Source organism: Lynx rufus, unplaced genomic scaffold, assembly GCF_022079265.1.
Source record: "Lynx rufus isolate CCGP_SWC_20201006 ecotype Redwood Valley unplaced genomic scaffold, mLynRuf1.p SCAF_4, whole genome shotgun sequence".
NCBI classification, from domain to species: Eukaryota; Metazoa; Chordata; class Mammalia; order Carnivora; family Felidae; genus Lynx; species Lynx rufus.
In genome coordinates this window covers 128020419-128045134 of record NW_025814856.1, presented here as the reverse complement: position 1 = coordinate 128045134, position 24716 = coordinate 128020419, and the positions used below count along the sequence as shown (strand labels likewise).

The 24716-nt window shown below is 39.7% G+C and overlaps 1 protein-coding gene across 2 annotated transcripts in view; it reads left to right on the top strand.

The window, feature by feature from the left end:
- Positions 1-24716, top strand: part of ELMO1 (engulfment and cell motility 1) — a 532635-nt gene that overhangs the window by 260031 nt on the left and 247888 nt on the right. The gene's annotated exons all lie outside the window — the stretch shown is intronic.

Here is a 24716-nt window from a genome sequence, read left to right as displayed (position 1 = left end):
ATAGTAGATTTTTAATAGTTTCTTGTTAATTGAGTAAGGAATTTCTCTAGTTTTTATTTAAATGGTCTCTTGCCAAGGATTAACTCATTTTTATCACCTGAGAATCATGGGCGTTGTTCCTTTTAGCAATTACATAAAAGTATAATTTCACAACTTGGCTTTATTAATGGGCAACCTGGTTTCTTGTGTATTATTTAAATATACTTTGTAAGTGTGTACTAATGGAAGCATTGGATGTAATTGAATTACCCCACACTTGGACAGGCACAGAACACAAGGAAGAATTGCAAATCTGAGCATCCCACTATGCTTGGAGTAAAATATGGAGGCATAGAATGATTTCAGACTTCTGGGTCTTATTTTCCCTGGGCATAATTGCTTTTACTTTTTCTGGAGATGCTTCATTCCCCAGTTCTCCCCACCACAGCTCTCTCTCTCTGAGAGGTAGGGGGTAGCACTTGGCTCCCTCCTATGATCCTGCTGTCATTTTTTCACAGACAGGATAATGGTATAAAACTGAGTGTGTTTGCTTTTTGTTGTTGTTTTGTTTTGCCTTTTATCCCCTCCCTGGAGTAGCAAATCTAAATACCTTGGAAGAAAGAAAATTAGTGACTCCATTGGAAATAAAACTTTTGGACTTATATATTCTTTTATTTAATTATTTATTGGGAGCTAGTGAGAAACCCCAAAATGACTTGGTTTTACGTTTGGTTCAAGACTCATGCTGGCTATTGTGGGAGCCAAGACTGAGCCACAAAGCAGGAAATGATGATGAGGAAACCTCAGGCCTCCAAAACATGTAATGGCCAGGTCTGAGGAAGAAGTAGGATCATCAAAAATACTAAGACATGCTGCAACTAAAGGAAAGAGTGGTTTCAGTTCAGTCTTGCATGGTCCCATTTGTCATCCCATTTAATCCGAGTAAATGTGTACCTAAAGTGGATTGGGTAGCATATAAGACATGTTCCATAGATTGGCTCAGTTTTCAAGAAAAGCCTATGGGGTAAGCATTGTTAACCACTGTTTTATAGATTCAGGAACTGGGATCTAGAGAGGTGCAGAGTTCCATTGGTTAGGTCAAATAGCCAATATTAAGGGAAACTTAAACTTAGGTCTTTGGCCTTCAAGTTTCAGGCATTTTCCAGTCTGAAGTTTCTTGTCTCTGGGCTTGGGGTGTGGTGGACACAAGAGAGCTATTCTTGAAGTGGAGGAAAAGAGGACAGTCTAAGACAAATGATTAGAAGACACGGAAAGTTGGTGATGCCATTAAGGAAGTGTTTGTATTTACTTAGGGTCTTCCTAGATCTAGCATACTCAGAAAGTCCCCCTTAAAAGTAAGAGAGGGTACATTACTTTATGTTTAACTTCAAAGTGTGTATACAGCATCACATTGTCTTTTTTTTTTTAATTTTTTTTTTCAACGTTTATTTATTTTCGGACAGAGAGAGACAGAGCATGAACGGGGGAGGGGCAGAGAGAGAGGGAGACACAGAATCGGAAACAGGCTCCAGGCTCTGAGCCATCAGCCCAGAGCCCGACGCGGGGCTCGAACTCACGGACCGCGAGATCGTGACCTGGCTGAAGTCGGACGCTTAACCGACTGCGCCACCCAGGCGCCCCGCACATTGTCTTTATTAAATTGTAAATCCTTTGAAAACTAAGGCTTTTTCCTATATGTTGTCATATTACTGAATATTTGACTGAGCCTCAAATGATGGTATTTAAAGGAATAAATGAGCCTGGCAAAGGTATCACTGTAGAGCTTTCCAGATTTCAGATGTGGTTGTAAGTTTCAGTCTAGTGACATGAGAAGTGACATTTAGAAGATCAGGGGAACTTCAGAACCTATTGTCAGTCATCTGTCTCCCTCTTGGCATTACAGCCAGACAGACGCGTGCTGTGCATTAATCCCAGGCCCTAAAGACGTCAGATAAGCTATTTAAATGTGCAACAATAAAAGCCAAATGCATGCAAATGAGATATTTCTGTTATTGCTTCCATTTTTTTCAGAGGAAAAAAATTCACACAAAAAAGAAAAACAGCCCATCTTCCTAGATGCTAAAAAGCATCTAACTAAAGGAAGAGAAATTTCTTTTAACATTTACATTTATTCATTCACTGACTCATTCAGGAAATATTATCAAACACCTACCATCTGCCATCGTGGTGCCATGCACAGTGGATGTGGTGGTCAACGAAAAAGGCAAAGTCTAGTTCTTAGATATCAGAAAATAGAATAGCAGGCAAACGGAGAGTAGAGATTGTTTTTTCATGTTTTCTTCTTCTTCTCCCCCTTGGGGTTTTTCTTGTTCCCTTCTGGATTTTTAGATGTGATCTATCCTGGGCCCATCTACCAAGTCCCAGAACCTTTACTTGATAGTTCTTTGCAGTTTTCCACAATATACTGAGCAGGTAAACATTTCACCATTTTATATAAATTATCATACTGGTTAACCACGTCAGAATCACTTAGGACTTGCTTTCTTTCCCAGTGACCTACTTTTCAGCAACGGCACTACTTGTTAGAGAAATAGTCTGGTGTTGGGTCAGTGTGGACTAGAACAAACCCGACCCCTCTTGTATGTTTTCTTTAGTGTGATGTTTGTCATAAATAAAATGTTTTCTTAAGGAAGCTGTTACACAACTAACACAGAATTTATAAAATCTTGAGGCTTCTAGTAACAAAATTACGAGTGGACACTAGAAACTACTTGTTCTTTATGTACCCTACAATTCTTGCCTCAACATCCCTCATAATTTATGATGAGCATCTCATCCAATTGGAATACCTTGCACACTGGGTGATGATGCTAGAAGATAATGGATTTCCTGAGGTAGGGGGGTAGGAATAGAAATCCCTTTAAAAATAAGATTAATTACAATGGTTTCATGCGGTTTTGAGCCAGGGCATATGTATGTTTCTAATATTATACCAAATCAGAACAGAAATATTTATATGTCAAGTAAATTTGATTATGGGAAAAGATGGATATTTGTCCTTCAGAATTATTTTCTCAAGCTTCTTTCATTACAGCCATTTTTTTTAAACAGATGAAAAATGTAATGTGTATTTACACTATTCCAAAACCTTTAAATGGATTCTTCTTCCTCATGATACATACAAAGTAAACAATACTTTGAAAGAAATGTTGGGAGAAATATTGGTTTAGACCCTACCTCACCACTGAGACGGAGGTCTGGGTGTAGAGGCAGTACTGATAAGAAAATGCTCTGAGATGACCTCGTATGAGAAAAGCTACCATTTTTGAAACCTTTACATATTTGGAGTACTTAACATACATTATTTGTAATCTTCCCTTTAGTCCTCCCCGAGTTGGGAAGATAAGGTGATCCCTGTACCCTCTTCTTCCAATATATAGATCTCTCTGTCTGCTGAGACACAAAGCCACGTTGGGGAAACTGCTTTTGACTTCTCTCTCCTGCGTCAGAGGGTGTAAAGGTACTTGGAATAGCAAACACAGAGCTTGCCATGAGCTGACAACTATGCTAGGCACATTTATTCATCCTTCACAACACCTCTGTGAGGTCAGCACTGTTATTTCTATTTTACAGATGAGGAAACTGACACACAGAGAAGTTAGGTTGTTTGCCCGAGATCACCCAGCTAAGAAGATGCCAGAGCTGAATATAAAGCCAAGTAGTCTGCTTCTAGTGGCCTTTAGAGGTTTATAGATTCATATAGGGTTCACAGCTACAGTTCAGATGAGCCTGTGGATGTGTTTGCTCAACCGGAACAGTATTTTTAAAGGGAAGAGAATTTGAATTGCCTGTAGGCAGGGCATGCATTCCCTCTTCAAGCCATGAGCCCCAGAACTCTATTCTTTTCCGCCTGGCTGCTTCATGCATTCTAGTTATCTGCCTTGTACCTGAGGGACTTGAGTTAGTGATCACTGATACTGGTGGTCTGCAGTGACCTTTGTGAAGTTCTGAATACATTATTGGTGCACAATAGGTGCTCAAACCACTTTATTTGCTTTTTCCCTTTCCCAGTCCATAAAGTTGTGTTTGATTAATGTCCCATCTCTCTCTTGCTGAGAATAAAGGACTTACATTTCAACCTCCCAAGGGCAGGCAAAAGGAATAGGCATGTTTCTCAAATTCTCCAGTTGTAAATTTTAAGGAAAAAAAAGTCATCAGATCTTATTATAAATACACTGGACCAGTGTTTTTGGGGGCTCTAAGCATGGTCAGCCCTCCTCACTGTATGTCTTCTTCTTGGTGCCCACCAGCCAGCATTTAAAGAGAATGGGGACCGAGTATCCTACATGCACTAAGGCAGAGTGCTGATGGAGGCAATGCTGAGTCTTGAAAATAAATTAAGGAACTTTTAACATTTCAAGGGGGAAATTGGCAGTTTCCCAAGCGACATAATTACAGGACAGTGTGTAATGTGTAATTAAACTTAACTATGAAGCAAATGATTGGAATAAAGCTTGGTGGCACATCATTTTTTTTGTTCCCACAGTGCTGACAGATCCTCCCCTCCCCTTGTCCCTGAAATGGCTTTAGCAGCAATTGCTCCTAATTTTTTTTAAATGAAATTATATGTTGCCAGTTAAATACACAGTTTCATGTAAAGGAACCTTTTTTTTTTTTATTTGAATGACGTTTTCCTTCTAGGTGATCTGGAGCACAGAATCACTTTGGAATAACAAGGACCCCAAGGCACAGCCTTGCTGGGACTTTAAAATGACTCTTTGTCTAATAATTCATTTACATACTTTATCCTTTGCTCTTATTTTTATTCTTTCTTTGACCAAGGTCCACAGCCTGGAGGCTTATTTTCATGTAGTTTTTTCATGTTATAAAAATAGCGGCATTAATTTCATTGATTGTGAATAACCAAGCTGTTACTGCCAGTCAGGACCCCTTGAGAGAGTGAATATATGTGATTAGATTTAGTAATTGCACTGGAAGGCAGAATTTCTGACTTCCAAAGTCAATGATTTGAACGGGATGCTTCAGGAGTTAGCATGAGATCATTGTTCAACATGGGCTTGGTTTTGTCTCAGAAGACCCATCATCTGAGGGCGGGCGGACAGGTTCCACATATATTAACTGCTGGGTATAACAGTATATGCATTCTGTGTTCACACCACCTGAGTTCTTTTGGTACTGGATTCAGTAGGTCTAAAGCATGATAAATATCTATTTCATTCTCCTTTGCTACCAGCCCAAGCTGGGTATTAGGTTCAGAATTTTTTTATTTAACTATATTTGAAGGTTTTTCTGGTTTGTATTTACTTTTAAAAAGCAGTAGGACTTTTTTTTTTTTTAATGCAGTAGGACTTTAAAACACAATGATGGATTGCTTGAAAAAAAAACATTGAAACCAAGCTATATAATGAACTCTATGGAGTTGACACACTGCACACCTAAGCCCAGTGTGAATTACAAGATTAGAAACTAGGGACAGCCTCATGTTTACCAGTGAAGTCCTCAGCCGACAGTCATTGTTCTGATGTCTCTATCTTAGACTCAGTAATACCTTCGCATTCTTTCTCCCAACTGGCTCTCCCTCAGTCCACATTATCCATTTTAATGTCTCACTATGCTAAACAAATAAATATTTATTGAGTACCTACTCTGTGACCAGCTGTCTCCTTTCTGCTGTCATTAACCACACTTCCATCTTTGATGACACATTTTTCTGCCTTCACTGTGCAGAGCTCAGTAGCTGCTGTGCTGGGAGTTTGCTGTTGTTTCTTCCCTTTTTTGCACTCATTGCTGCACCATGTTGCAATGCAGAAGTTCCAGGGGTTGCAGCTCATTTATTTCTGTTTTTTTAAGAGGGAAAGTTTTCTGGGAATCCTCTCTTTTTTGTGTGCATAGACTTGGAAGGTGTTATAGGTCTCATTGGCTTTTTAAATAATAGACTTTATATTTTAGAGCAGTTTTAAGTTTACAGAAAAATTGAGCAGAAGGTAAAGAAGTTTCCCAGGTATCCCCTGCCCCCCCCCCCCCCCCCGTTACACACAGTGCCTTTAGTTACATTTGATAAGCCAATGTCCTGCAACCTTGCTATAATTGCTTATTGGTTCCAGGACTTGTTTGTTGAGTCTTTGGAGTTTTCTATATAGATAATCATGTTATCTGTGTACAGTTTTACTTCTTCCTTCCCAGTCTGTATACTTTTTATGCCCTTTTCTTATCTTATTGCATTACCTAGGACATGTAGCCTTGATTCTGATCTTAGGGGGAAAGACTCAAGTTTTTCAGCATTAGGTGATGTTAGCTGTAGATTTTTTATAGATGTTCTTTATTAAGTTGACGAAGTTCCCCATCAGTATTAGTTTGCTAGGGCTGCCATAACAAAGGACCATGGACTGGGTGTCTCAAACAACAGAAATCTATCCCTTGAGATTTCTGGAGGACAGAAATCTGAGATCAAGGTGTCAGCAGGACTGGTTTCTTCTAAGATCTTCTTCTTGGTTTGTAGATGTTTGTCTTCTCCCTGTATCTTCACATGGTCTTCTTTTTGTCTGTGTCTATGTCATATATAAGGACACCAGTCATATTGGATTAAGACCCATTGTAATGACCTCATTTTTGTCTTAATTACCTATTTTATTTAAATGCCCTGTCTCCAAATGTAGTCACATTTTGAGGTACCAGGGTTAGGACTTCAATAAGTGAATTTGGAAGCACACAATTCAGCCCATAACACCCTCTATTCCTAGTTTGCTGAGAGTTTTTTTTATCATGAATGGATGTTGGATTTTGTGAAATGCTTTTTCTATGTACATTAATATTATCATATGATTTTTCTTTCTTTGCTGTGATAAGTTACATTAATTCATTCTTGAACCAATCCTGCATATCTGGAATAAATCCTATTTAATTATAGAGTATAATTCTTGGGTTCTATTTGATAATATTTTGTTAAGCTTTTTATATCTGTGTTCATGAGAGGTGTTGGTGTGTAGTTTTCCTTTCTCATAATGCCTTTGGATTTGGTTTAGAGTAATGTCCTCATAGAATGGATTAGGAACTTTCCTCTTCCTCTATTTTCTGGAACAGATTATAGAGAATCGGTATTATTTCTTCTTTAAATGTTTAGTAGAATTCACCAATGAAACCATCTGGGCCTGGTGCTTTCAGTTTTAGAAGGTTACTAATTATTGATTCAAATCCTTTAATAGATATAGGCCTATTCAGATTATTTATGTCTCCTGTCTTTTGAGGAATTGGGCTCTTTCATCTAAGTTATCAAATTTGTGGGCATAGGGTTGTTTATAAGATTATTATTTTTTACTGTCATTGGATCTATAATGATGGCTCCTCTTTCATTTTTGATGCTGATAAGTTATCTTTTCTCTTTTTTTCTTGGTTAGCCTGGCTATAGTTTTATCATTTTAATTGATCTTTTCAAAGAACCACCTTTTGGCTTCATTGATTTTTCTCTGTTGATTTGCAGTTTTCAGTTTCATTGATTTCTGCTCTAATTCTTATTACTTCTTTCTTCCACTTACATTACATTTAATTTGTTCTTTTCTAGTTTCTTAAAGTGGAAGCTTAGATTATTGATTTTACGTCTTTCCTCTTTTATAATTTATGTATCGAATGCTATAATTTTCCCTCTAAGAATTGGTTTTGCTATATCCCACAAATTTCCAAAAGCTGTATTTTAATTTTCATTCAGTTTAAAATATTTTCAAAAAAAATTTAGGCTTTTTCTTTAAGTCTTGTGTTATTTAGATGAGTGCTGTTTAATCTCCAAATATTCTGGGGTTTCCCAGCTATCTTTTGGTTATTGATTTCTAGTTTAATTCTTTTGTGGTCTGAGAGCATACTTTGTGTAATTTCTATTCTTTTTTCTGTGAATATGTGTCTAATGGCCTGGAATATGGTCTGTCTTGTGAATCTTCCATGTGAGTCTGAGAAGAATGTGTATTCTGCTGTTGTTGGATGATGTATTCTATGCATGCCAATTAGATCCAGTTGATTAATGGTACTGTTCATTTCAACTATATACTTAATGATTATCTGCCTGCTGTATCTATCAATTACCAAAATATAGATATTCAAGTCTCTGAGTATAGTAGCTGATTTGTCTATATTTTCTTGCAGTTTTATTAGTTTTTGCCCTACATAACTCAATGCTCTGTGGTTAGGAGGTGCATATATTTAAGGATTAGTATGTCTTCTTAGTTGACCTGTTGTCATTACCTAATGTGTCTCTTTTCTCTCTGACAATTTTCCTTGCTTTGAAGTTTGCTCAGAAAGTATAAAATTAATATAGTTAATCCATTTTTCTTTTGATTCATGTTACCATGTGTGGGGTGCTCCAGTCGAATTGGGTCTACCAAATGTGGGGTGTCCCAATTGGGTGGGAGCCAGCAGCATAGAGGGTGAAAAAATTCACCCAAGGCAGAACAAAAGAGAAGTTTATTGAATATACCCCAAGGGAGCAGCGGTAGGACAGCAAAGGAGAGACTGCTGCAACCAAGAGGTGGTGAGGGGCCACAGTTATAGGGCAGAGTGAGGAAGAATGGGAATGTATGGAGTTTTCCCTTTTGTGGTAATCTTAAGAACTGTGCCTGGTGTAATTGGTCAGTTAGGGCCTGTGGCTGTTTCAAGGTGGGTCCCTAAATGAGTCTGTTGGTATTGCCTGTTTGCATTCAGCTTGCAACCAGCGAGCTGGTTGCTGTGGTCCCTTTTACCTTACTCAGCTTTTCCTTGCTCAGGTTTGTTGCCTGAAAGCAGCCTCTATACCAAGATACGTCTTTCTCCATGTCTCTACTTTTACACTAAATGTATCTTTATATTTAGAGTGGATTTCTTAGTGGACAATGTTTAGTTGGGCCTTGATTTTTATCCACCCTGACAGTCTCTGTTTTTTAATTGGTGTGTTTGATCATTCACATTTAAAGCAATTGTTGATATAATTGGATTAATATTTACCATATTTATTTCTGTTTTCTGTTTGTTGCCTATTCCTTCATGTGTGCACGTGTGTGTATTTTCTTTTGTCTTTCACTCTTATTTCTACCTTGTCTGGCTTTAATTGAGCATTTTATGATTCCATTTCTCTCTTCCCTTGGTATATTAATCATACTTCTTTTAAAGAATTTTAATTGCTGCCCTAGAATTTGTAATATACATTTACAACTAATCTTAGTTCACCTGGAAATAATATAATACCACTTCACAGGTAGTGCAGGTACTTTATAAGAGAGTATTCCCAATTCTTCTCTCCTGCCCCTTACTTAACTCATTTATCTATAAGCTATAATCTGTCAATACAATATTGCTATTATTATTTTGAACAAACTGTTATTGGTTAGATAAGTTAAAATTTTAAAAATATTTTATTTTACCTTCATCTATTTCTTCTCTAATGTTCTTTCTTTCCCAATAAAGATTTAAGTTTCTGAAAATTTTCTTTTAATATTTCTTGCCAGACAGGTCTACTGGTGACAAATTCTCTATGTTTTGTTTGTCTGACAAAGTCTTTATTCCTCCTATCTTTCAAGGATTATTTCTTTGGACACAGAATTCTGTGCTTTTTTTTTTTTCCCAACCCTTTAAATATTTCACTCATTCTCTTCCTGATTGCATGATTTTTGAAGAAAAGTTTGATGTGATTCTTATCCTTGTTCTCTGTTAGTAATGTGTTTTCTCCCTACCTGTAGCTTCTTTCAAGGTTTTCTTTGTCTTTGGTTTCCTGTAGTTTGAATATAATATGCCTAGGTGTAGGTTTTTTTTTTTTTTTTTTTTTTTTTGGTATCTATACAGCTTGTTGTTCTCTGAGTTTCCTGGATATGTGCTTTGGTGTCTTTCGTTAATTTTGGAAAACGCTTAGCCATGTTTACGTCAGATATTTCTTCTGTTACCTTCTCTCCTCCTTCTCCTCCTGGTATTCTCATCACATGATTGTTACAACTTTTGTTGTACACACTTCTTGGATATTCTGTTCTATTTTTTAAAATTCTTTTTTCTTTTTAAATCCACCAAACCATGCTAATTCTATAGAGTTAGGAGATGTTGCTGGAGACACAGGCAGGAGCAGATCATGAAAGACCTTACATGCTTTGCTAAGTAGTTTACATAATTCAACGGAACATTTCTGCATTTGTCTGCTTTACATATTGTACTTCTGTGTGAAGATATCATGTAGATACAGGGTCTACTTCTAAAACTGCTATAGACAATGGCAATGACTGAGGAACTTTGAGGCAGAGAATGATGTGGTCTGATTTGCCTTTAAGAAAGAACAGGCTGGTAGAGGCATAGAGCATGAATTGGTGGTATCTGTAACTAGAGGCAGAGTAATTGCAATGGTCCAGATGAGAGATGAAGAGGTTTGGTGTAGAGCCCTGCAGCAGGAATGGGTTTGAGATGCAGAACTCCTTTTTCTTTTCAGCTTAGGAAGTTTGTATTACCCTGTGCTTAACTCACTGGTTCTTTCCTCGTCCCTGGCGAGTAAATTAATGAGCCCATCAAAGACATTCTTTATTTCTTTTACAGTGGTTTTTATTTCCAGTATTTCCTTTTGATTATTTCTTAGTGTTTCCATATCTCTGCTTACCTTGCCCATCTGTTCTTGCCTGTTGTCCACTTTTTCTATTAAGAGACTTCAGCATGTTAATCATAGTTATTTTTAATTCCTGCTCTGAAAAGCTCCAAATCTTTACCATATCTGTGTCTGACTCAAATGTTTTATTTGTCTCTTTGGATTGCGTTTTTTTCCTTTTAGCATTTCTTGTAATTTTTTATTGAAAGCTGGATATGATGTATTGGGCAACGTGAACTGAGGTAAATATGCCTTTGGTGTGAGATTTTGTTTATCTAGTTAGGAATTATCTGTGTTTATGTTTGCTGTAGCTGTGGTGTCAGAGGCTGAATTTCCTTTGGTGTCCTTATTTTTGTCTGTTTTGTTGTCTTTGTTTTTCCTTAGAGACTCATCCAAAAATAGGGTCTGGAGGCTTGTAGTTTTTTACCTGTGATCTTGTGCTCTTCTGCTATTATACAGGAGCCCTGTTTATATGATGGTAAAATATAGGAAGAAGGGAAGTGTCCTATAGTCCTGTGATTAGGTCTTATTTTTTTATTTTTTTAATGAGCCCATGTCCTTGTACTGTGACCTTCACATGTCCTTGTCAGTTCTCTTCTCCTCTTTTAGATGAGACAAGAGGGCTAAACATGGCTATGATCTGGTATTTCCCTTCCTTCCCTGAGATTGGTTAGGCTCTGGTGAAATCCAGGTAGTTTAGGCTCTGGTAAAATAGTTTCCCTTGAGGGCAGGCCACTGTTAAAGAGAATGGAATGCTCTGAGCTTAGTCCAAAATGCTTACTTTTTCCCTCCCCCTCTTTGAAGCAAGAGAGGATTTTTCTCTGATCTTCATCTTGAAAACAGGGCAGAGCTCCTAGAGGTATAACTCATGAAAGTGTGGGGACTCCCTGAAGTCTGAGCCCCCAGGAGTTTTTCCCTCTTAAGGCACCTCTAGTCTCTTGTAATGTCAGTTACCTTTTGAGTGTTCCCAGCAGGCTCCAGCATTGGCTTCTGCTCCTAGTAAGCCGTTTCTCTAGTTTTGAGGGTGACAGTTTACCCTGTGACCTCAATTCTCTGATGGAACTAAGAAGAGGTGTTGATTTCTAGTTTCTTCGGCCTTTTTTCTTGCTGTGAGTGTGGGAGTGACAACTTCCAAGCTTTTTACATGTTAGACAGGGAACCAGAAATCCCCTCCTTGGTTTTTTAGTAAGAAAAAACAAAATGAAACAAAACATAGCCCACAATTTTGTTTCATTGCTGGATATTCCTGTACTCAGTTGTTCTTTTCCTACAAATTTCCTTCTGGGATCTACTTTCTTCAGGGGTTAAGCTTGGCTAACTGTACTCAGAACATTAATATTTAAATGTTTCATGGCACTGAGTATGGGTCGCCACAATAGACCCTTCCAGTTACTCTCAAATCTCTGGCTCAGAGGATTGCTCTTCATTTCATTAAGACTCTGTTGCCATTAACCTCCATCAGCAAATTCTGTTGACTCTACCTACAAAATCCACAGCCCCATCTCTTTTCCTACCCCTACCTCCTTTATAATAATCCAATTCATTAAATATCTCTCTTGTAATATTGTATTAGTCTCCTGATTGGTTCTTCCTGCTTTCACCCTTGTTCCTCTTGTCTGTTCTCAACACGGTGGCCAGAATATTAGGAAACCAGAACAATCCTTTGAAACATTTTTCTCTTCATGTCACTTGTCTGCTCAAAATTTTCCAATGGCTCTCATCTCACTCAGTACAATCCAGAGTCATTGTCATGGCCCCAAAGGCTGTATGATAGTCTGCCTGTCTCTCTTTATGTCCATCTGTTCCTTGCTCACTCCAGCCTCAGAGACCTCCTTTGTATTAGTCTCCTTGAGCTGCCATAACAAAATATCACAGACTGCCTGGCTTAAACAATAGAAATTTAATTTTCTCAGAGTTCTGGAGGCTGGAAGTGTGAGCTCACGATGCCAGCAGGGATGGTTTCTTCTCTGGCCTCCCTCCCTGGCTTGCAGACAGCTGCCTTCTTGCTGTGTCTTCACATGGTCATCCTGCTATACTGTACCTTACATTGCTGGTGTCTTATCCTCTTCTTACAAGGGCACCGGTGGTATTGAATTAGAGCTGCTCCCTAATTGCTTCATTTTAACTTAGTTGCCCCTTTAAAGGCTTTTATCTCCCAATACAGTCATGCTCTAAGGTACTGAGGGCTAGAACTTCAACAAATGAATTCTGGGGGGACACAGTTCAGTCCATAGCATCCTGTTGACCTTGAACATACCAGATGTACTCCAGCCTCTGGGCATTGTACTAGCTGCTTCCTCTCCTGGGAATCTACTCCCCAGTTAGGCCTCTAGCTTCCTTCCTCATTTTCTCTAGACTTGGGGTAGCCTTTGCTCACCACCAAATATTAAGTAGTAATATCATCTTTTTTGCTCCCTGTCCCCTTTGTTTTTCTCTAAATGTAATTTTTGTTTATATATTCTAAATTTACCTTTGTGTTTATTTCCTGCTCCATGAGGGGAGATACTATGTGTTTGTCTCCACTCTACCCCAGTGCCTAGAGTAGTGGCAGTCACACAGAAAGCACTCAGCACATATCTGTTAAATGAGTGCCTAAATCACTTGTGTACTGGTGTTCTGCCTTCTGGCTGGGATTGCCAGTTACTCCAAGGTAGGAAGCCATGGAAATAGGTTTCCATCTGGAACATGCTATAACCTTCCTGGTTGTAGCTATCCTCTGGCCTTTGTCCATCCTGGAATGGAAACGAAATTAGCGGTTATGCTGGTGTGCCTCAAAAAGCCCTTGATCCAGATATGCTGATGTTTATACTTGGGTGCATCACTGCTGACTTTTGTTTTTAAGCTGTATTCATTATGACCAGAGTCCAGCTAGTATTAGCAACTTGCCTACCAAATCAGAAGGCATTTTGTATTAGTATAATAAAATTTAGGTGGTAATGTTCCCAAATGCCCCATTGTATTTGATGAAAATAAATTTTTCCCTTAGGAACCATGCAATACACCTGGTATACCCAAGAGTGTTTGACATGTCAGGTAATTTTATTTTTACATTGACCTTAATTTTATCAACTTTTCCCCTGCATTGGTAAAACCCAAGACTCCAAAATATAGTGTAAAATCATAAATAACAGACCATATTTTCTTGTATTTTATAAAGCAATTAAAACACTATAGTAATAGATATAACAGCCCTAAAACTTCTCACAGACTGGTTTAGTAAATGTTATTCTGTATAAGGGTGCTTATACTTTATACTTAGAGGCTTTTAGAATACAAGGCTCCAATGTAGATCATTCATAACTGCCTATAAATTCTCCATTACCAAGATGAGGGAAGCTAGCTTGGCTGACTTTGTAGTTCTTGAATGGTGATGCTCCTGTACCACAGGATCTTTGTACTTGATGTTCCCGCTGACTCAGCCCCTCTTTTCTCCACCCTTCCCCCTTAACTTAACTTCCATTTAGTCTTTAGGACTTCATCCTTAAGGCTCCTCTTTTACTGATTATTTTTCCTTGCTATTTCTTTTACAACACTTATTCAGTTTGAAATTGTATAATCATATGTTTTATTATTTGATCATTATCTTTTTTGTCCTTTGCCCTCACTCCCTAGCCTTGGACCATTTAAATTGTTTGTTAAGTGAATAATGAAAGATTTGGTATGTTGAATCCCTGACCAGCGTCATTCCCCTTTTTTCCCCTCAGAAATCTTTCATGGCCAGGGCACCTGGGTGGCTCAGTCGGTTGAGTGTCTGACTTCGGCTCAGGTCATGATCTCACAGTTGTGGGTTCGAGCCCCTTGTCGAGCGGGCTCTGTACTGACAGCTGAGCCTCGAGCCTGCTTTGGATTCTGTCTCTCCCTCTTTCTCTGCCCCTTCCCTGCTCACGCTCAGTCTCTCTGTCTCTCTCTCTCTGTTTCTCAAAAATAAATAAACATTAAAAAAATTAAAAAAAAAAAAAGAGAAATCTCTCATGGCTATAGTGATATGTGTCAGAGGACCAAAACTGAAAGCAGACTTGGAAGAAATCTGTCTTTCAGTGAGCTGGTGGGATCATCTAAATGGCATAGTTTGTTAGGACTGATGAGCTGCATGGTGTTAAACCTCACATAAAGTGTTACTTATGAAAGCCATAAGAAGATGTGTATGCTACGTGAATAGACAGGAGTTCTGTATGAGAATATGACTAAGAAGACCAAAATTTAGTTAACTGTTTTGGCCGTGGGGTCAGTTCTGCTGAAAACTTGGTAGTTTGGGGCTACACTCTGTATATGGTGGGAACAAATAAAAGGTAAATATTGAGTAATGAATATGTGCCAAGGGCTGTTATGAATATTTTATATGTATTACCTCATTCAATTCTTCCAACTCTGTAGGTTGTCCCATTTTGCAGATGAGGACTCTGAGGCTCAGAGATGTGAAGTCACTTGTTCATTGTTATAAATAGTAAAATGCAGACTGGGAAGTTGGACCAGACAGTTCTGGGGTACTAACTTTTTAGTACTCTACATTTAATTCAGTGGTATGCTAGTAAATAAGCTTAAAAAGAAGACAAAACAAAACAGATTTGCCAATGTCTATGGTGTAAATATTTCCACTGTAACTGATTTCCAGCTACTGATAGTTTCTGGCTTGCAATTTTTTAAAGTTAAACAATTGCTGATTAGCTTGTTTTAGCACACCATGCATTCAATCCCTCTGATGCTTTCACCTTCACATCTATTATCTCCATTTGCTTTTCTCACAATATGATGAACTATGTGGAGTTAGTGGGGTTAACCTAAGTGTCCTCATCTTTTCAATGGGTGGATAGCATGTCAAGTTCCCAGCATCAATAAGTGATGGAGTTGATTGAGGGGCACTCTCTCTCTTACTGACTCACTTTTGGCTCTACACATGAACAACCTCTTCTGTTATTAGCATCATCCTTCAGAATAGGACATTTGTTACAAATCAGTGAACATGCACTGACACGTCATAATTACTCAAAATCCATAGCTTACATTAACGTTCACTCTTGGTGTTGTGCATTCTATGGGCTTGGACAAATACATAGTGACCTGTATCTACCTTTATGGTATTATATATTTTCACTGCCCTAAAAATTCCCTGTGCTCTGCCTGTTCATCCCTCACCACCATACACAACCCCTGGCAGCCACAGATCTCTTTGCTGTCTCCATAGTTTTCCTTTCCTAGAAGGTCATGTAATTGGAATTGCACAGAATGTAGCCTTTTCAGATTGGCTTCTTTCACTTAGTAAAATGCATTTAAGTTTCTCCCATGTCTTTTCGTAGCTTGGTAGCTCATGTCTATTTAGTGCTGAATAACATTGCATCATCTGGACTTACTGGTTTATTTACCCATTCACCTACTGAAGGACTTCTTGGCTGCTTCCAAGTTTGGGCAATTATGAATAAAGCTGCAATAAACATCATAGTGCAGGTTTTTGTGTGCACGTAAGTTCTCAGCTCCTTTGGGTAAATACTAAGGAGTCCTACTGCTGGATTGTATGGTGGTAGTATGTTTCCATACTATTAAGAGTCCTCCGAAGTGATCACACCATTTTGCATTCCCATCAGCAAAGACTGAGAGTTCCCGTTGCTCCACATCCTCACCAGCATTTGGTTGTCATTTGCGGATTTTGCTGGTGAAATGACTTTAAAAGGGAACTCTCTTCCATTTAAATGGAGTGTTAAATGACACAAGCTTCTTGGATGATGGGTTGTCAGTATATTTTAAATGGCAAAAATACTGAGATCTTTTGACTTAACACGTCCATTTCTAGAAATTTACATAAAGGAAATGATTTTGTAAATAAATATAAAAAATGCTTCACAGGGGTGTTGATCATTAGGCTTGGGTAAGTGCAGAAGAGAGGATGTTGGGGTAGAGGGAGGGGTCAGGACCCAAGAATGTGAGTGAAGGGGCAGAGCTCAGCACCTGTGAAAATGGAAATACTATAGCAAGACAGCTGTTTCTCTTTGCCCTGGCAGCCTTATGTACCTTAGGATTTGTATCTTTTTTTTTTAAATAAGGAAAATATTCTGAAATGAAGGAAAAAGTAAAGTCTTTTTTGGATAAAACAACTGTGAGATAATTGATCTTTCTGATATTTAAATACTTATGCTATGTATCATGTTGGCTGCTTGGGCACAAGAATAGCCATCCTCTCTGTGGTATCCAGTGTGTGCCTTGTACGGCATAAGAGGGGCTTGGTCCCTTCCAGAGGGCAATGTTGGGCTGGTCAAGGTTTCTTCCTGGGAAAACTACAAGCATTGCTTTGGCTTGCCTTACTCTCTTCCCCTGTCTATCCCTATCTTCAGAGATCTTTGTCTATTATAGAGTAATTAAGAGAAATCTCATTAATCTCAGTATAAAGGAATATTTTTGAGTGTCTTATATTCCATTTCTCATGTCTTACCTGAAAACACCATAAAATCAACAGAGAGGCCAGGCATCAGGTAGGGAAAATAGGGCTCATATTGAGGGCCTGTTTCCAGCTAGAACAGGGGACTTGCAATCAGAACCAGTACCCAAAATGCACAGAGGAAAAGGAGGGCCTGCCAGGGGCATCAGCACCTAGGAAACACAAATAGGTTTTGCTTTCAGTACTTCAACATGGGGTGCCAGCCCAGCATGGGAGGGTTGCCCCTCCTCTGCCCCAGAGCACCCCTGCAGGATTCCCTGGTGATGGGAGAGTAAGGAGTGGAGCCAGCACACCCTTGCAGGGTATCTGCAGGGAACGTCTTTTGCTGTGGAAGCTGGCTCCCTGTCATCTCATACATTTTTTCCTGCTGGTTCTCACTCACAGTATTTACAGGAAAGCATTTATAGCAAATACTTGCCAAGTGTTTTCCATAAACACAACTAAGGACATTTTTCACACATTCCAACAGCTCTGTAAATGTTTGTTTTCACAGCACACAACAAAGGTGAGTATAATTTCCCTAAACAGGCCTTGGAAAATGTGAGCTTCGGCCCAGTGAGGATTTGCATCTGTGTTGGTCCTTCACTGTGGCCGCACCTCCCTGGGGACACATCAGGCACTTTCAGTAGGCTCAGAGTTTCTAAATGAGTTGTCCTCCACCACTTGGATTCCATGTGTGGTGAAGTGCTCCAGCCGTGGAGTAGCTTCTGGGTCCTGAGCACCCTCACGAGGAAGGAAGGGGTGAGGTTAGAGGCTGCTGGGAGCATCACAGAGGTCACTGCCACTGATAAAGTCCACAGGGAAATATGGATGGAAGAGATAAGATGATTGTGTCTCAGTGAAGATGCATGTGAATGTACAGAAAAAAATGACGACATTTTTCGTGTTAAAACCAAGCAAGTTGATGCTCGCGGGAAGGACAGAGATGCCTACTGGACCCTTGGTGGGCATTGCCAGCCCAACTAGAGGCCAGAGCTTTATTGTGTAGTGTCCATTCACTTGCTTAGTAGCCATCTCATTAATAGGCTCCTAGTTCATGTGTGACTTTGCTACACTGTTAGGGATTCACAGGTGATTGAGATGTGGTTCTACCTGCTAGGGAAAATAAGACACATATACTTTGCCACAATTTGGGGCAAGAAAGAATTGCTGTAAGAAAGATATAGTAGATAAAGGGCTGTGGGGTTTTAGAGGAAGGAGTTGCATAAGGTTTTATGACGAAAGTGACACCGAGTTGGGTCCAAAGGAGAAGGAAATTTAGACAAATGCTGAAGGGAAAAGGGGGGGTAGGGTGGAATGGTATCAGGGGAAGCAATTTCTAAAGAAGGAAATCACATCTGGACCCACCTCTGCAGGAGAGCTACCCACATCTGCACCCACCTCTGAAGGACAGCTGCCCCCACAGAAGATATCTGTCTTTTAACAGAAGTAGCCAAGATTTTGGGATGCTTATATAGAATGAGATATAATGAGATGAATTCCATTTAAAAAGCTAGATATAATAAAAGAAGGATTTCTTTTTTACATGCCCTTAATCAAGTAAAGCAACGTATGGACTAATTTCTTAATTGAGTTTCAATAAATAATTTTCCCATTGTAGCTATTTTAATATGCGTATAATCAGAAAATCAACATTTTCTGTTTGACAATGTTTCTAAAAAGTCCGATTAATTGTCCAGAAGAAGGTGATGGGAAATAAATAGTTCTCTCTCCTCACCTTTCCATCCCTGCAAGTCCTTTCTCTCAAACCAGAGTGAATTTATAAATCTATGAGCTAAGTGAGAAAATGATGTGTGATCTGATTTACAGGGATTCATTTTATGACTAGCTCTCCTGGAATGTGTTTGTTTAGTAAAGCGAGTTATGTCCAAATATGTTTCAGACAATGTATGTGGAGCATAACTTAGCTTTAAGACTGCAATAGCTGTTAAGGCAGTAGTGACAATTCCTCAGTAAGAAATCAGGCTTGAGAAATGTCAAGCCTAATTTTTCATCCCACGGTGACTGTCAGACAATGCCAGCATCTCGGTGTCTTTGCATTCCATTGAAAGAGATGGAAGGCATTTGTATGCAGTAATGTAATGTTGAATGAGTCAAAATTCTGCCCTGTGATCTTGTGATTTATTGCTAATACTGCCCAAGATGCACAGGGGCTTCTCTGCCTTCATTCAGCATCCATTTCCCAGTTGCAATTAATCTTTATTACATTCCATACCTCCCCTCTGGTCTGGAATGTTAAAAAGATTGCTCAGGAGAGAGCCTGGAATCAGCTTCTTCTCCTTCAAGGCTCTCCCCCTCTGTGAAGTTGACTCTGCTTGCCCATTGCATCTCATGTGCACCTTCGTTCCAGGAAGTAATACTTTCTTGTAAGAAATGCAAACAGTATAGAGGTAGATAAAAGAGGTACATAGCAAGTGAAAGCCTATCCACCCTACAAATCCCATCCCCTTGCATCTTCCAAAGAGATTGCAAGCCCTTAAAGATGGTGTTTTGTTCATATATGTATTTTTAGCATCTAACAAGTTACTTAGCAATAATAAATGCTTGAAGAAATACTTTTTGAATAAATGAATGAGTGAATGAATGAATGAATGAATGAACAAACCAAAGGGTGTGGAAGAGAGTGGAGGAGAATTTATATGTATGACAGACCTGGGAAGTATAGTACTTTGCTTTCCAAAATGTGGGCCTTGGACCGGCAGCATCAGCATCCTCGGATGAAATGCAGGATCTCAGGCTGAACTCAGTCTATTGAATCTGACTCTATATTTAAAAAAATTTTAATGTTTATTCATTTTTGAGAGACGGGGGAGAGAGCACGAGCAGGGGAGGGGCAGAGAGAGAGGGAGACACAGAATCTGAAGCAGGCTCGAACCCACAAACCGAGAAACATGACCTGAGCCGAAGTTGGGTGCTTAACCGACTGAGCCACCCAGATGCTATATTTTAATAAGATCTTCAGGTGATCCACGAGTGCTTTAAAGTTTGAGAAGACCTACAGTAGTATGTGTCTGAAAATAATGATGACGAGAGCTTTCACGAATAAATGCAAGGAAGTGCATGTGATTTGCATGTAAGCAGTGTGCAGTGGATCCCCTTCCCATCAGTGGATCCTGAGGGCTTTGTATGTACTTCATGCTTTACTCCCCTCACAGATCCCATGTGGCTGTCATTGAGCGTCCTCTAGAACTATCATCCTGGGCTATTTCTGAACCTCTAGTGCCTCCATCTGGTCAGTCCTAAACCCCAGCAGGGAAATAGAAATATTTTTTGCCACCCAAGAAACAGTTCAGACCACAGCGCAGCAGTTACAGGCTTGCCTGAAGATGCCCGGCACGTCACATTTAACTACTACACGGCAGACACATTACTCAAGCACCAAGGCATGGTTTCCTCATCCGTAACAAGTAGTCCTGCTTCAGTGGCTTGTGGGGACCAAATGAGGTAAACACTTGACAGTTTGCACAAGATAATCAGTCCATCTGTATTCACTTTTTTAAAAAAAATTGAGGTGAAATGTCACATAACATAAAATAAAGCATTTCAAAGTGAACTGTTCAGTGACATTTAGTACATTCACATGTTGTGCAAACACTACCTCTATGTAGTTGCAAGACATTAATTATAATCATCCCAAAAGGAAACCCTGCATCGATTAAGCTATTGCTCCTCATTTCTCCTCCCCCTAGCCCCACGCAACTACCAATCTGCACCCTCTATGGATTTTAACTCATTAATGATAGTTTTCATTAGTCACAGCAAAAAAATAAAATAAAATAAAATAAAATAAAATAAAATAAAATAAAATAAAATAAAATAAAATAAATAAAATTAAATAAAATAAAATAACATAACGTAAAATAAAAATGAAAACAATCAGATTTATTTCTCCTTCATCTACTCTCCTTGCTTTTCATGTCTTTAAAAACAGGAGGTTCGCTAATGATGGAAAATGAGAATATAGACGTGGCATAACTTTAAATCAGTGGTTCATAAAGTGTGGTCCCAAACTGGCAGCATCCACGCTATCTGGCAAATTGTTAGAAATGTAGATTCTTGTGTCCACCCCAGGACAACTGAATCATAACTCGGAAGCTGGGGCCCAGCAATCTGTGTTTTTAATAAGCTTCCAGATGATTCTAACACAAGCTCAAGTTACAGAACCGCTGCCTTAAGTAAACAAGATGTTACCTCTTCGAGCGCGTCACGATGCCCATCCTTGGGCCCCGGAGCGTATGTCCTGGTCTAAGAGAGGAGGTCTTCTAGCTCAGTTTCTGTGATGCGGGCATTAGCGGGCGAATCACTCCTGCTATCCTCTGGCCCTTGGAAGAGTCAACAGAGCTGATGTCTCGGCTTCCCTCAGTGACATCGGGGTCACCATGCAGGCATACACCCACGTCATCCCTGCTGTTACTTCGTCTTTCCATCTTTGTGCTGCCCAACCCCACACTGGGAGGGAGGACTTTTCAGCAGATCATAGCTGTGATTGCTTGGTGTGTTTCACACATATATCAAAGTGCAGGCAGTGCTTCTTTTTGGTTGATTAATGTTCAATTCGAGGTCTATTATGAACCTCCAGGCTTTAATTACTACACGATTACCCAGTCAATTCCTTGCCATTTTATATTTATGGCTTTTATTATGCCTCTGTATGTGCAGTTGCCTAATTTTATTCTGGAAGGATTTCACCTCATTAGCTGGGTTTTATACCATTCTTCTCATTTGTCCAGATTGTTATTTATCTCGGTTCCCTGTGTGCACTTTCTACTTTTTTTGCCCACTAATCTGACCTCTTATACATTCCTTTTCTCCTTTTCCTGGGACGCATTGTTCCTTTGCCCTTGGCAACTGCTCTTTAAGTGTTTGCAAATTCTGCTATGGGTGTTCTATGCCCTGGTCACACTCTTATCTCAGTCATTCCAATGCAGCTGCGTGGTGTCATCAGTCTTGTCCAATGGCCTGGAGGTCTGCTCTTTAGCCCTGGACGTGGACGTACCACGGACAGCTTTATTATCAGATTTATTTCTTCTTCCACCTAGCTTCCATATGTGCAATTCAAAGATGTGTGGATGGAGGTTTTTTCTTTTTTTTAAGAGTATGCTGCTAAAAATAATTTTGAAATGTTCTCTGAAATGCTTTGTAACACATTCTCCGTCAATCCCTCTAGTGTCTCAGAGGAATCTAAGGTTTGGTTTACTTACTCATGTATTTTCTTAGGTTCCACCCCAGACCTGCTGAATCAAACTCTGAGGGACTGGCCTTCTGGTCTCTATCTACCAAGCCTGTGGGGATGATTCAGATGCCTCCTCAGGTTTGAGATGCTGAAAGAACCTTAGGGAACCCATCCAAGTCAAGAAATAATATTTGTTCTATCCGAGTCCTTACTTTGACAAAAAACAAAGATTAATAATCTCGATAGCAGTTTTGTTTTGTTTTCTGGTGTGTGTGTGTGTGTGTGTGTGTGTGTGTGTTTCAACAGTTTTGCCCTAGAATGATAAGAATATTTCAGTGAAGCAAGTAGTAACACCCTGGAACCAGAGCTCATGTAATTATGCATAGCAATGGTAGATCAGTTGTCTCTATCATTGAGTGTGTGGGAGGTCTCAGGCACTAAGGTATCTTTCCATCACTTTTTTTCCATTAATCTTTACAACCTTTGTGGAGAGGTATTCCTCCAAGGTTAAGGAATGTGCATAAAGTCACCGGGTCTGTTAGAAGTAGATCCAGGAAAATCATTTCTGTCTGGAGTCGTAATGCTATCTGCTCATCTGTTACCATGGTAAGGACTTTCTTGATCAAAACTTTGTTACTATTTCACCCTCTCCTTTTTCAGTAGAACGGGGTAATGTGTTTTGAGAGGAATCAGTAATTAGGAACGTGTGTTCTGGTGTCAGGCCACCTAAGTTCCTGAGCAACGTCTGTTTGTTTCTGTGCTGTGTGACCTCGGGAAAATTACACACCATCTTCTTGCTTCAGTTTCTCCATCTTTAAAGTGGGATAGTTCAGTATTTCTGTCATGTGGTAGTATATGTACCTTAAATGAGACAGTCAATGTAAGTGCTTAGAACAAGGCCTAGGAAATAAATGCTCTCGATAAATACTAGCTCCTGTTTATCTTTCTCTGTTCTCTTGTCTTGCACCTTTAAAGCTATCTCTTTAAGGTCCATTCTTTCTGTGGCCTCACTTCCCTTATCTGTAAAATGGGGGCAGTGGATCAGGTAGACGAGCAGCTGGGATTCACATTTGCTCGGGTTTTTCCTCTTTGGCATACTTTCAGTAATGTTCCTTACTCTCTGCCCATTTGAAATCATCTTATTAGGGTTTGGCATATTTGTTGGGTTTATGGACTTGCTCAAAATTCATGATCACAATTAAGTTATTGGGTAGCCCCCTTGAGGCAGCTCAGTGTACTTTCAAGTGCTTCTCTCTGGGTTTCTGGGACCAATTGCCATTAGCACCTGGTACCATTAGCACCAAGGGGGAACACAGGAAAAGTGTTCCCTTGTGGCTGCCAAGTCGCCACGAGAGAACCTCAAACTGGGCTTACACTTTTATTTATTTATTTATTTTTTAAAAATTTTTTTTGAATGTTTATTTTTGAGAGAGATAGAGTACAAGCAGGGAAGGGGCAGAGAGAGAGAGGGAGACACAGAACTGGAAGCAGTCTCCAGGCTCAGCCATCAGCACAGAGCCTGACACGGGGCTCGAACTCATGGTCTGTGAGATCATAACCTGAGCCAAAGTTAGACGCTCAATGGACTGAGCCACCCAGGTGCCCCAAGCTGGGCTTATACTTTAACCTCAGAAGAGGTCTGGATCTTGGTGATGTGATCTAAGCGCTAACTCTTCATTCATGATCCTGTTACTAATGTGAATTATTTCTGTGCTGCAGAGGGAACCTCATGGATACAAATAAGGTTTTTTGTTTTATTCATTGGTTTAATATGAGAGAAGATTGGAATTTCTTGTGGTGGGTCAGGAGATAAGTTTTAACAGAGACTACAAGGTTGACAAGACTCTGGAGACAAGTGTCCTGTGGTGGCCGTGACAGTTTAATATTGGGACTGCATTGCCCAAAGTGTCAGGCCATGACTTATTCTTCAGGGTCCTTGCTCATTCCTGCCCTTGTATCACCCCGGATCCCTGTGGGAGACTCCTGCTGAAATAGGAGCACATGGGGCTTCCTGCCGGCATCTTGGGTGTAAGCAGGTGAGGACACTTTTGTATAAGGTTCTCGTGCTAAAAGGATGTGAGCGCCTCTGGCTTACTTTCAGATGTCCCCCACAGAGCCAGCCTCACTGAAGTCATGATTTTGGTTTAGTTGCTGGTAAAGGCATTGTGTGAAAGGGGTCACACAGGAATAGGAAGAGGGGGGACAGTGAAGAGATAATAAACAACAACTGGGTCAAGTCTGTTTTAGGCACTTTGCCTTTGTCTTGTGATTTAATTTGCACAGAAGTCCTGGGAAGTGAGTTTTTTATAACTTCTGTATGTTTCAGAAAGAGGTGGAATGCCTTGTGCAAGTTAAACTAGTTTTGCCAATGCTTCCCATAGCTTTGTGTCAGAATTGGGACAAGACAGACAATCCCTCCTCTTTGGAGAGAACACATTACAAGTTCACACCCTGTCCTTGGTGGCCTGTGAAGAGGCCACTGTGCCGTGTCTGACTCCCAGAGCCAAAGGAGCATATGAAAGAAGACTTCATAGATGAGAGGTGGTGGAAGAAGCCGTCAAGGCTCTCACTCCAGGGCT